Here is a 14,914-nt window from a genome sequence, read left to right as displayed (position 1 = left end):
ATCTTCTTGAAAGTAGCCATGAGATCCCTACTATCCACACATTAAACAACTCAAAGGAAAGGAGAATGTGATACATCGTGAGAGGGAAGGTTGGAAATAGAGTCGTGAGAATCCGGAAAGAGTGGGAGGCTAAAAAAAATAAGTCGTAGGACTCGATTTACCTACGTAAGCTACTAAGTTAAAAGTCTTATACACTTGAAATACTTAAGGATATATCAATCTTACGTAGTATGGATTACATCGACTCTTAAAACAAGATGAGATTACGAACCCACGGAGGAAAGGAGAAGGCAACACGTGGCAGCAAAAGGAGGTGCCACGTTGCAGCCTAGGGAAGTGCCATGTGGAAGCAGGTGACCCACCTGCTTGGGGTCAAGTAGGTGACCCACCTACTTGGGTATGGGCCCCAACAAGGACACATGGCAGCCTTGGAGGCTAAGGGTGGATTCGTGTCCCAATAAAGGCTTGACATGTGTCACCCTTAGGGGCTGACACGTGTAACTTCCTAAGGGACCATATATATGTATGTTAATGACTCTTAAGTCATTTGGAACTCAAAAATCAGTCCAAAACATGCAGAGAAAAATGTGGAGAAGAAGAAGAGAAAGGGGCAGCCATGGTTTCTAAGAAATTAAGGTAAGTTCTTCACTTTTCTTCCGTGAATTAATTATCCACGGTGTTCCCTAAGTACGTGGATATGTATATATGTTTTTTATGATGTTCATGTAACCAAAACTTTAGCTTTACAATTGGAAATTTGGAAGAAAAAGAAGAGAAAAACGTTAAAGGGGCAAGGAAGGAGGGCTACGGGTTTGGCCCTTTTGGGGTAAGCTTCCGGGTTTCGTTATGTGAATTAATTATTTTAAGTGTCCCAAAGTTGTATAATGGTGCTTAATAACATAAAATTTCAATTTGGGGCAGCGTAGAAGTAACAGAAACAGCCCGCTCAATTTCAGAGCATTTGGAGAAGTTCCGAGTTGCGCTTTGATGGTTTTGTCCAAATTCGGGTAAGATAATGTTTATCCTTTCAAATTTGACTTTATGGTATTGTTACGTAGTGTATTATACACCTTGTGTGTTGCTGGAAACGTGAAAATAGTATAGAAATGCTTGGCGTTGAAGACAATCCAAATTGTAGTCGTTATAGTCGAATTATCGTCGAAGTAAGGCGTTGTTCTTGTGAGTTGCTGCTGCAGGGGTGTGATGTGTTGTTGCAGGGACTAAGTGTATTATAAAATGGGTTTGTATGATTCTGGTTTACACCACACGACCCCTCGTTTCGTATAATGAAAGGCGTTATAGAATAAAGGCTAAATGCCCTATTGTGATATCGTATTTTTGAATAGGTCATTTGGAGTTTATATTGTATACTGTTGGTGTGAATTGCTGCAGGTTGTTGTTGTTTGTTGGCTGTAGGTCTTAGGGACCTAATTGAAAATTTGGATAGGGCACATTATAGGAGAGGTGCTGCCCAATTTTCGGCGATGCCTTAGCAAATAACAGAACTAGTCGGGAAAACGACTAAGGAAATAGATTCCATTAATACTAAGGTGTAACCTAGGGTGCTGGAAAGTTAAGAGGGGTTGATATTCATATTACTTTCATGTTGAATAGGTTCAAAAGACGGCGAGGCAAATAGGATAAGGAATAATTCAGACAAGGTATGTGAAGCTTCTCTTGGTATGTTTTTGGTAAAGGTAAGTAAAGCCTATCTTTTCTCTTTTGGCATGTCTTAGATGTAAGCAGGATATGATATGAGCTTTGGGGGTAATTCCATTCCCAGGTTCTGAATATGACTTCAGGACCCTCACTCACTTTTGAATGATTAAATTTTAAAGTAGGAAGCTGCTATCTTTGAGTCTTCTATATGACTGTATAATAATTGATTCGACTAAGCTCTTGTTTGTAAAAAAAGAAAGGCTCTGAGATAACCAATGCTCGGACTGCTATAAGATATTTCACATTGGTATATGTCTAAGATTTCCAAAAACTCCTTTTTACATAGTCCTTAGTGACAGTTAGAGAGTATACATCAGATACCTTCTGCCCTGATCCCCAGGTGATGGTTCACTTGATGACTTCATTGAGTCTCAGATAATGATTTAAACTGTGTTTTATTTCTCACTACTCTACTCGTGTATACTGTAACACTTCTCCTCCGAGTCCCGGGCCGGTTATCAGATTCGTGCAATTTACTGTATTATTCACCGAGTCCCTCGCTAGAGGGCCGACATCTGTATGTATATATATGATGATGATGTGTTGTAATAAGGTGACGATGGCCTGGGACCTGATACTGATACTATGATAATGTGTTGTAATAAAGTGGCGATGGCACGGGGCCTGATATTGATACTACATATATGATTGACCGGACCCCTGACGGGGACGGCTATATTGAAAATTTGAGCATGCATGTTTTTTGTGATTCACAGAGTATTGGTACATGTTTCTGATTTGATAATTGGTTCCCCTACTTCTCTATTTTGGATATACCTCTAGTTGTACTATGTTACGTTTTACATACTCAGTACATATGTCGTACTGACCCCCTTTCTTGTGGGGCTGCGTTCATGCCCGCAGGTACAAATACAGGTTTTGGGAGTCCGTCAGCTTAGGATTCCATGCAGCTCAGCTAGAAGAGGCTCCATTATATCGGGGCCTAGTTTTTGATGTTGTCCACTGATGTATAATATTATTTTATCCATTTGGTGGTACGACGGGGGCCTTGTCCCGCCATATGTTGTCATTTATATTTTTAGAGGTCTGTAGACATGTATATGTGGGTTGTGTAGGTCAGTTTGATTCAACAGGGTCTACATGATATATAATATATGTTATTATATTATTGCAGCCTTGTCGGCTTGCGTGCCCTGTCATGTTGTGATACAAACAAAAAGGGCTACAAGTTTATGAAAATGTTATCGTCTAGTGGGGCTCTGTTACGTGATATAGTCTTATTTATGATTCAATGTGACCACAGCTAATAGATATGTGTATGGGGGGTCCATGTCGGACCCCAGTCACGGCCCACGGGGTTGGGTCGTGACAACCATGAAGCTTAACCAACTCTCTTATGTAAAGCATAACCCTCTCCTGAATAATAAGTCTTAACAGAAAAGAAATGTGCCGACTTAGTCATTCGATCCACAACAACCCAAATTGAACCATATTGTATATAGGTATGAGGCAAACTTGTGATGAAGTTTATATTCAAGTCTTCCTACTTCCAAGTAGGCAGCCTCCCTATTTTTTATGCTCAACCTTCACTTGTTGATAAATTGGACACTTATCCACAAATTCTGCAATATTCTTTTTCATGTATTTCCACTAATAAAATTCCCTCAAATTATGATACATCTTAGTGGATCCCGGGTGAATAGAATGCTGAGAACTATGAGTTTTAGACAATTTCATTTTCTTCAAGTCATCAACATGTGGAACACATAATTGTCCTTGTTAATAAAAAACTCCATCTCCTCCTTGGGAAAAATCCTTGATGGCTTTTTCGGCAACTCTTCTTCAACTCAACCAAAGTCGGATTGTTATCTTGTTTTTCCTTCACATCCTACACAAGAGACAATTTGAGCCAATTTGTACAACACCACCACCATCCTCAGAATCAACCAAGCGAACACCTAAATGAGCTAGTATATGCACATCACAAATCAAATCCTTCTTCTCATCCCCAATATGAGCAACACTATCCATGGACAATCTACTAAATCTACTAAGAGCATCAGCAACTATATTTGCCTTTCTAGGATGATAAAAGACACTCATGTCATAATCTTTCAACAATTTAAGCCATGTCCTTTGCCGAAGGTTGAAGTCATTTTTCTTAATCACATATTGAAATCTCTTATTATCCTTGAATACATCTACATGAATACCATAGAGATAATGTCTCCGAATCTTCAAGGAAAACACACACGTCGCTAACTCCAAGTCATACGTTTTGTAGTTCTTTTTATGCACCTTAAGTTTCCTTGAACTATAGGATATAAACTTACCATTTTTAATTTTAAAAAACTAAGACCAATCTTTGAGGCATCACAGTAGACAACAAACACATCAGATCCTTCTAGTCAAGTCAAAATTGGGGCTGAAGTGAGTCGATCTTTCAACTTCTTAAAACTCTTCTCATATTCTTTGAACCACTGGAATTTCACCTTATTTTGAGTTAATGTAGTCAAAGGAAAAACAATAGAATAAAATCGTTCAACTAACCATCTATAATAACCGACTTAATCCAAAAGATTCTTAATCTTAGAAGGAGAATGAGGCCTATGCCAATTCTTAACCACCTCAAACTTCTTAGGATCCACTTGTATACCATCACCGAAGATAATATGGCAAAGGAACACAAACAATCTCAACCAAAACTCACACTTGCTAAATGTACAATATAACTAACAATCCTTGAGAACTTATAAGAAAATATCAAATGATAGGCTTTCTTATCCTCACTTCGAGAATTGATCAAAATATCATCAATGAACACAATGACAAACATATTCAAATATTGATTGACTACCATGTTCATCAAATCCATAAAATCTATAGGAGAATTTGTTAGTCCTAAAGTCATGACCAAAAATTCAAAGTAACCATACAGATTTTTGAAAGTCGTCTTCACAATCACATTTTCTCAGTCTAAGCTGATGATAACCTGATCGAAAATAATCCTTGAGAAGTAAATTGCACCTTGAAATTGATCAACCAAGTCATCAATTATTGGGATGTGATACTTATTCTTTATTGTGACTTTGTTCAATTCTCGATAGTCAGTACATATATGTAGAGAATAATTCTTTTTTCGAACAAAGTGACCTGGAGCACTCAATGGAGAGATACTCAATCTAATGAAGCCTTATACAATAGGTTCTTTAATTGATCCTTCAACTCTTTAAGTTCTGCCGAAGCCATTTTATAAGGAACAATATAGATAAGTTGGGTATTGAGAAGAAATATGCCGAAGTCTATTTCCCTTTTGGGAGGAATACCTGGAATATCCTTAAGAAGCACTACCAAAAACTCATTAACAATCTCGATAATATGTGCTGGGGTCCCATCTGTGACCATTGAATTCATCTAAGAAAGAGTGGATTCAAATTAATACTTAGAGGTTGATCGAAGAAAATGGAAACAATTAGGAATCAAGAATGGGATTTTCTAAAAATGCCTTGTAGCCTTCCAAAGATAGGATACAGACGTCTCTGTACTAACCTGTAGGAATATACAAAGAATTTGTTCTTGTACCAATGATATTGGTGAACCTAAGCTCTGATACCAATCTATCATGACCCTAAATCTTAGGTCATGATGATATTAAATAACACCCAACTAGTAGGTAAGCCAAACTCATATCCAAGAACCAGAGTTAACGGGCTATCCCATAGAAGAGAAGAATGCATACAGTAAAGAATAAATACTAGAAGTAAGATAAAAGAGAATCATAATATACAATGAAAAATATCCAAAACCTAGAATTAGTCGGTAATTGAGCTACTAATTAAGATTGAAGTACAAGGTAAATACAAATATATAGAATAGTCTCTGAATCAAAGTAAGACTAATCTAGAAAATAATAAAAGGCGAAGGACAATGCCGCACATTAGGAGCTCACCACAAGAATCTGATCTATAGCTACTCCTCACGAGGCAAACGTCAACGACAAAAACTCGTACTATGATCTACAAGGTGTAGAAGTGTAGTACGAATACCAACAAGTAGTACTTAATAGGCATTGGCCAATTGAGCTCCAATGTATAATTCAAGGATAAATAGCAGGTGAAGAAGGAGTATATATTACAAGTAACTAAGAAAGGATAATGTGCAGTAAAAGTGAGCAGTGACAAAGGGTATACAATAAAAGATATAGATAATAAAGGCAAGGGAACATACCTAGAGGTACTTGCCCAACAACCTAACTACAACAATATTCTTCAATGAAAATCCACAACCGAGAATATACTAATTGTATGCACCACAAAAAATCATAAAAACCAATAGGCCATCTAGCCTAACTCAATCTGAAAGTACCAACATAGAGGAAATAAAATGGTGAGTCCAAGCCAACCATATAAACCAACCATTATACTTGCACAAAATACAAAATCAATAATCAGATGATTACCTAGTTGAGTCCCCATAAGTACGGAAGATACAAAACATCAATCATAACCCAACCGCCCCTGTTAAAACATAGCAGAAACAACCACTTATATTGGTGTAGACAATATGCAATAAGAACCAATAGTGAAATCAATAAAAAGTTCCATACAAATATTATATATACCTACCTCCTACCCCTTACACAATAGGTAGGACCCATGAGGACACCTTTCCTCTTATTCAATGCGTCACACAGACAGAGAGGCCTATAGAGGACTCAGGAAGTCTGCACATACTGCTTGGTCCCTACGTACGACTTCAAAAATCCATACACCACAGATCTGCTCCGTCATGATACTAGAGATACTAAAAAAAACCATATCAATATACATTAGGTCAGCAATCTCCTCTTCTGATCAAATAAGGTTTAATAAAGGGTCGGAAATCTCCTTATTTGATCTAGTAAATAGTGACCACATATTCGATGTCTCTTTTATCTTAAAAAACCATTTATCTAAGTGGTAAAGGTTCTAAGATACCCATCAAACAAGTTTTATGAGCAAAAAGTGCAATATCATACTTCCTCAATAATGGTAGTGAAAATGAATGCATTTACTTGGATTGCATAAAAAAATGTGAAAGTGAGTACTAATGCAATGCATGCCATTACCAGCATCAAAAAAATAACATCTAACATTCTACTGGGCACAACCAGAATCTTCATGCCCTTAGAGCATCAAAAGATAACTTTGCCAGCTGTTCCTTGACCAAATCCTCAGGCCCAAAAATATACCAACATACAAAATTATAAAATTATAACTAGATTTACATAACTCAGAAAACAAAGGAAATTATGAAATTTCAACAATCGATAGAGTAATCCAGAGATATCAATCTATACTCAAAAGCACTACTCAACTGAACACCGAATGCAACTAAGCCCAACCTACAACTATAAAAAGAAGCTAAAGTTCCATAACCCTTGTCATAGATAAAGATCAACAAAACTTATTCTAAGGCACTTAGATCACCACAATATCCTAAGGCCTCAAAGTTAAGGATTCTGCAACCCAATACTAGCCTAAGGCTCTTACAAGAATCAAGAAAATTGAAGTTAGGAAGTTATACTAAGAATTATCTTATAGAGAATAATCTAAAGGAGGTAGACTGTAGCCTAAACCAGTGTTTTTCCCTTCCGAGATGCATCCTAATGAAGCCATGCTATCAAATTTATAATCCCAAAGTCAATACAGTCAATACAATACCAATAATGCAATAATTAAAAATAGGTCTAAAACTTAGAAAAATGGCATCATGGGATCGGTATAAGGAATCATAAATAGACTCTGTCAATAGGGACCAACGAGCTCATGGATCTTATTCTAGAAAAATAGTCACAATTCGAGCTTTAATTCATTTCATAGCAGTCCAATAAGGAATTAGATTAAAGAAACCCTTCTAGCTAATTTCATCAATTCAAACGAGAACTCACGGGTTTAGGAGTGAGAATAGTAACCCTAGAATTATCCCCAAGCTATTCCTAGCTCAATGCAAAGGTTTCATTAAGAAATCACACAAGAAAAGATATCTAATACTCACAAAAGGGAATGTAATATTAAAGAAGAAACCAGTAATTTAATAACTGAATTAGTCATACCGGTGATCCTGACATCGCATGTATGATACGATAGGTGAGGAAGAAGGTTTGCCTGTCCAGAAGTCTACAAGTCGACAGCTCCATAGGAGTAGGCCTTGGCTCCACAGGCGTGAGTTCTTAGGTGTGACCAAGGATCTAAAAGAATGAGGCCTTTTGACCTTGGCACCTTCGTAGGTGCGACCCCTTCTCCATAGAAGCGGCTCCGCAAATGCAAACCTAGGCTCTATGGGAGTGACTGCACCAACACTTGGGATTAAAATCGCAAGTACCAACTAGACCTTCAGAATTCATTTAGAGTCCCACTAACGCGAACCAAATAAGCTACAACAAAGCATTAAACGCTGAAAATATTGGGAAATGGAGGAAATGACTTGGAGTGTAATTACTTGACACTAGATCCAGGGTTTTGTTCTTATGTATATTGGAGTCCCTTTCTCACTTTATATATCTTATTCTATAGTTAGTACTAGTTTTATTTATTTTATGTTGTCTTAGATTTAGCTTGTCTACTAGGAGGTTCATAGTAGGGATCATCATGATTTGATTTTAGGTCGTGACAGTTATAATTTTTTTAAAATATTTATTAAAGTAGAAATTATATAAATCTATATATTATATGTATATGAAGATATATATCTTATTTGAAAAATGTAAAACTATTCCTTGAAATAATTTTAAAAATATATTTAATTCTGTAAAACAATTATTACAACATTGTTTGAAATTGAAGAAGCCCAACTAAATTACCAAATAGGAAATTGTACTAAGGACTGGCCCAAAAGACAAAGCCCAACCAAAACTAGCAAAAAACAAAATAAAAGCACAAAAAAATCAAATAGCAACACAAGACAGGAAACAAAAACCTAAAATGGATGTCGGAGAGATACTCGATGCTTCTAGTGAAAACTCCGGCCATCAGAGCATCAAAAAAGCTATTGAAGATGTCAAATAGTTTAATGATTAGATGATGAAGACATTAAATCAAGCCAGTAAAACTTTTCTTCTACTCTTATTGAACATAAATCGATGTTTATTCATCATCTCGAATTAACTCTCTCAGGTAATTTTATCATCAACAACTAATTTTGTTTACTAGGATCTATCCTTCATTTGGTTGAATATCACAAGCCAAATTAATACCAACATCCAAGTTTAATTCTTTAAAAGGATAACTTATCATTATTTTTTTAGGAGTGGATGTGAGGAATCTAGATCTACACCCGTCAAGAGCCGAAGAACTCATGATCTTGTTAATCCGGTAAGTATAACTGCAGTACCTATATTTTTGAATCAAATTGGCTTACTACATCAACTGTTGTCGATGAAATTATTCTGAGATTGTGTAAAAGATTAAGTAAAATTTTAGATCTGTGTTTCCATCTAGACAATCACACTTATTCAATTCCAAAAAATATTAAATTAGAAGATAGAAATTGAAGATCTATGCTTTAGCAATTAGATGTGTAAAATCAAGAATTATCTTTCCTTTCACCCCTACAAAATCTCCCTCACTATTTCTAAAACAAAAAATAGTAGCACTAGAACCAGGGTTACCATTGGATGTGGCATATGTGTTGCATTTGTACTATCCAACAAAAGAGGGATTTCTATCTCACAATTATACATCATTAACTTGGATTCCATTCTTCCAAAACTTGTAACATCTAAGGCCACTTCTTAGGTAAATTTAGCAGAAAAGGAAAGTTTGAGAACATAAACTTATGAATGTAATCATTTATATCATGAACTACCTTGTCATAAGGGAAAATCCACCATGAATATTAGTATTTCTTCTCTTCCAGAGAAACCATAATATCTTAATAGGTAACAACCATAATAGTCCTAACCTTTTCATTATCAGGTCCATTCCTCCATTTTTGTACACTCTATTTTAATTGTATAAAAGATCCTTGCAAACCAGTAGCACTTGAAAACTCATACCCTATTTACCATTTCACATGTCAGAAAAAAATGTTTAAATATTTCCAGAATGGAAACTGTAAGACACAAATAATTAGGATCCATAGAACTGTCCTATCTAGCAACAATAGTAGCTAGAGGAATTTAGTTGCTCAAAATTCTCCAAAAAAGAAAATAATTTGAAAGGTAGATCTTTCACCCTAATATGCTTAGATTGATATTTTTCTTTCTTCTTAAATCGTAATAAGTCCAAGGCATAACTGACTTTAACTTTCATGTGTTATTGAGCACCCACCATGGTCTATCAATAAAATCTATACTTAGGAAGTTGTTCAAATGGCCCACAATATGACTGAAAGTTATTTATAGGAAAATTTGATGCATTCGCTCTATCTCGCATATCTATTTATTCCTCAACTCTTTTATTTCTTCCATTTTATTCCTAATCTGATAGGCACCTTCTTGATATCAAGAACTAAGCTTGGTCCAATTTTCATACAAATGTTGGTTTAAACACCTCTTGGTTCTCATCAAATGTACTTTTCTAGAATTTTTCATTTCTCTATCATATGTTTTGAAACATGTATACCTCATTTCCATTGTACCAATAAATGACTTTTCTTTTTTCAATACTTATTTCACATAAAGTTTCCCCTATAGAGTTTCCAATATTAAATTTCCACCAAAATTTTTAAAACATTGCTTTAAAAATATCAAAAACGGACCTAAAAACAAAATCACCTCCCTCATTAGGTAGAAACATTTCCATCTAGGCAACCCATTTCTTAATTCTACCATTTTCTTTGTTGTTCCAAAAGAATCTGGCAAATATCTTTTGTAACTCTGTTATTGCACATTTGGGAGGGACAATTGCTTAAAGAATATAGATAGGAATAATTTTATAGTATATTAAAAATTAATGTAGCCTCACCACCATTATATATCACCTTCCGTTCAAGTTCGAAGCTTATCCTTCACCTTTAAAATGAGATCATTATAAATACTCTTTCTTTACTTTGCAGGGAGATAGGACACTCTGTATAAGTAATAGGGAACTGCCTCTAGAAAACCATGTACATCTATCAATAAATCCTCCTAATTGTGTACTAGTATTTTGATGCATATACCATGCACACATATCTATCATGAAAAAAATGGTTGATTGTAACGATTGATCCCACTTTTGATATTCTTAAAAAGTCAAAGACATAAAAATGATTGAAATTGTAAAATATCATTTATTAGGGAACCTTTGTTTTACTATTTAAGATTTATTTTTGGTAGAAAGTATTAAATTTTAGATAATCTTGAATAATTATAGAGTACATATAATTACTTGAGATTATTTTTGGTCTTCTTATCTTGTATATGTCAGTTCGACTCACCCTAAAACAAAAAAAAACATTTAATATGCATTAAATTCTAAGTGAATATGAATGTGCGGGGTTGGTTAGGTATGTTGGATTTATTTCCTGACTTTCCTAGTATAATTGAGTTTTTTTTTTCTAAAATAAAACCACAAAGTCTTTATATTTGGCTAGTCCTTTTTCTTGTAGAAAATGGTTTATGACTCTATAAATAAAAGCTCATTCTTTCTACCATAGTAGCATTCACAATGTAGGTCTATGGTGTTTGAGAGTTTAGTATAGGGGGAGAAAGGGTGGGACACAAGTGATACATTATCACTTGTGTGAACCTCTTTATATTTCGAGTGAATTGTGTGAGGTTATTCCCCTCTATATTTTGTACTCTCATATTTATATAGTGAATTTCTCATCTCCTCTTATAGATGTAGCTCGGTTGACCGAACCACGTTAAATATTTGTGTCTCTTTTTGGTATATTTATCATTTGTCTTCTTACTTGTAGTCATTCGAGGTTTGCTTTATTAGCTTCCGCATGACACCTAATAATTTTTGATCCTAACAAGTGGTATCAGAGCCTTGGTTGTCTATCAAGTAATTATTAATGGAGGGGAATATGTGCAAGATGGTGTGTTAAAATGAGAGAAACTACAATATAGGAGAGACCAAGATGAAAGATTTACTATTCGTGAAAAAGATGCATCTTCCTATTTTTGTTGCTCATAAACCTGAGAATGTGACATATGAAAATTGGTATTTTGAGCACCAACAAGTATGTCAATATATAATAAAATGGGTTAAAGATAATGCTCGCAACCATATTACGAATGAAACACGTGCTAGAACATTGTGGGAAAAGTTGGAGATGTTTTTCTCTTAAAACATTGGCAATAACAAGTTATTTTTCCTAAAGAAATTGATGACCTATAAATGCAAGGAGGACAGTCCTTTTCTTGATCACATAAATGATTTTCAAGGTGTTGTTGATCAGCTGTCAGGAATGAGTATCAATTTTGATGATGAAATACAAGGACTTTGGCTTCTTAATACTCTACTAGATTCTTGGGAAACTCTTCGAGTTTCTTTAACAAATTTTGTTCCCAATAGTAAGGTTACTATGGAATATGCAAAAAGTGGTGTCAGAAGAAGATCTCAAGGCACATCCTCACATTCAAACTTTCTCCTTACAGAAGATCGAGGGAGAGGTAAAACAAGAGGTTCGAGAAGTAGAGGTAAAAGTAGAAGCAAGTCAAGATCCAAATATCAAAATGTTTCATGTCATCATTGTGAAAAGAAATGATATATTAAAAGGTTTTGCAATAAGTTGAAGCAAGACCTTAGAGAAGGAAATAAAGGAGAAAATAATAGAGACAATATTGTTGCTGTTGTCCAAGATGACCTTCTCTTTGCTTGTGATAAAAATGTCATCAATTTTGTATCTCAAGATAAAAGTTGAATAGTAGATTCTGGAGCTACATCACAGGTCACACTGAGGAAAGACTTATTTTCATCTTATACTCTTGTTAATTCCAGTGTGTTAAAGATGGGTAATGTTAGTAAGGTTAAGGTGCTTGGTGTTAGGATGGTTTATTTGAAGACCAATCTTGGTACAACGTTAGTCCTTCAGAATGTAAAGCACGCTCCAGAAATTCCTTTGAATTTGATCCTTGTAGGATAATTAGATGATGATGGCTACTATATTGACTTGCTCAATGGACATGATTGTAGATTGAGGAAGAAAGTATTCAAATTTATATATGACACAAGGATCAATTTTTGGGGACTCTATAAATTTGGTAGAAAGTGACACTTTGTCAGAATTGTGGCACAAAAGACTCAGTCATATGAGAAAGAGGAGGATCACAAGTTTGGCTAAGAAGAATTTTCTTACTGGTGTAAAATAAGAAAAGGTGAAAATATGTGTTCATTGGTTAGCTGGGAAATAGAAAAGAGTTTCTTTTCACAGTCATCCTCCTTCAAGAAAGTCTGAACTACTTGAGCTAGTACACTCTGACTTATGTGGTCTTTTTAAAGTGAAGTCAAATGGTGGTGCACTTTACTTTGCAAATTGCATTGATGATCATTCTCGCAAGTTGTGGGTATATCCTTTAAAATCTAAAGATCAAGTACTTGATGTGTTTAAGGAGTTTCAAGCCTTATCGGAGAGACAAACTAGAAAGAAATTAAAATATATTCGCACTGACAATGGTGGTGAGTATATTGGTCCCTCTGATAACTATTGCAAAGCGCAAGGAATTCATCATCAGAAGACTCCTCCCAAGATGCCTCAATTGAATGGCTTGGTAGAAAAGATGAATAAAACTCTTGTTGAGAGAGTTAGATGCGTGCTTTTAGAGGTTAAACTTTCAAATTCCTTTTGGGAGGAAGCACTTAACACTGTTGCTTATGTTATCAATTTGTCTCCTACTATTGCTTTGGATGTTGATATTTCAAATAGAGTTTGGTTTGCAAAGGATGTCTTTTATGATCACTTGAAAGTCTTTGGGTGTAAAGTTTGTGTGCATGTTCTAAAAGATGAAAGATCAAAACTGGATGTTAAAACTAAGCAGGCATCTTCATTGGTTATGGTCATGATAAATTTGGATATTGCTTTTATGATCTAATTGATAAGAAGCTTATCACAAATAGTGATGTTGTATTCTTTGAAGACCAAACAATTGAAGATATTAACAAGACTGAGAAAATAGATAATCAGATTAATGAGATCTTTGTTAATGTTGATCCAGTTCCTATTACTAACACATCTTTTTCACACGAAGGAATCCAAGATACTAATGTCGACAGGGATCAAGATCGAAATGATCATCAGAGTGTAAAACTTGAAGATGCTCGTAGTAATGATGTATGGTTAATCATCCACCAACTCATCTTCAAATGACTACTCTAGATGCTCCAGAAACCTTTTGTACAAGATCTACTAGGGAGAAGCTAAAGTCAACATGTTATTCTCCTAATAAGTATATACTTTTGACTGAGATGGGAGAATCTGAAGATTATGATGAAGTCATGCTACATACTCATAGAGATAAGTGGATAGAAGTCGTGGAAGATAAGACGAAGTCACTTCATGAGAATGACACATATTAGTTAGTTGAGTTACCAAAAGGTAAGATAGCTTTTACAAATAAACGGATCGTCAGATTAAAGAAAGAGCAACATACATCTGCAAAATTGGTGTTCATCTTGGCGGGTTCAGTTCTAGATGCAACCTTTTTGACAGTAATGAATATTTTTGTTGGAGAATTTTTTTAGAGAGATTCTCTATATCGAGACATATATTTAATAGAAGAGATTATGTAGAGGAGATGCAACCTATTGAAGTTATGTGAAGAAGGTGGAGCAAATTTATTTTGTCGAAAATTCAGGCAAAGGGAAGAATTCATGGGTTTTGCCCTAACTTTCCTAGTATAATTGAGTTTCCATTTTCCTAAAAGGAAATTATAAAGTCTTCATATTTGGCTAGTCCTTCTTCTTGTAGGAAGAAGTTTATGACTCTATAAATAGAAGCTCATTCTTTCTAACATAGTAGCATTCATAATGTAGTCCTATGGGCTTTGAGAGTTTAGTGTAGGGGGAGAAACGGTGGGACAAAAGTGATACGTTATCACTTGTGTGAACCTTTTATTATTTCGAGTGAATTGTGTGAGGTTATTCCCCTCTATATTTTGTTCTCTCATATTTATATAGTGAATTACTCATCTTCTCTTGTGGATATAGGTCGGTTGACCAAACCTTAAATGTTTATGTCTCTTTTTGGTTATTTCTCTTATGCCACTTATTATGATGGAAGGACGCAAACCCAAAAATAGAGAAAATAAAGAACACCAAATTTAACG

The sequence above is a fragment of the Solanum dulcamara genome, chromosome 7 (assembly GCF_947179165.1).
Source record: "Solanum dulcamara chromosome 7, daSolDulc1.2, whole genome shotgun sequence".
NCBI lineage: Eukaryota > Viridiplantae > Streptophyta > Magnoliopsida > Solanales > Solanaceae > Solanum > Solanum dulcamara.
Note: the sequence above shows the minus strand (reverse complement) of the source record.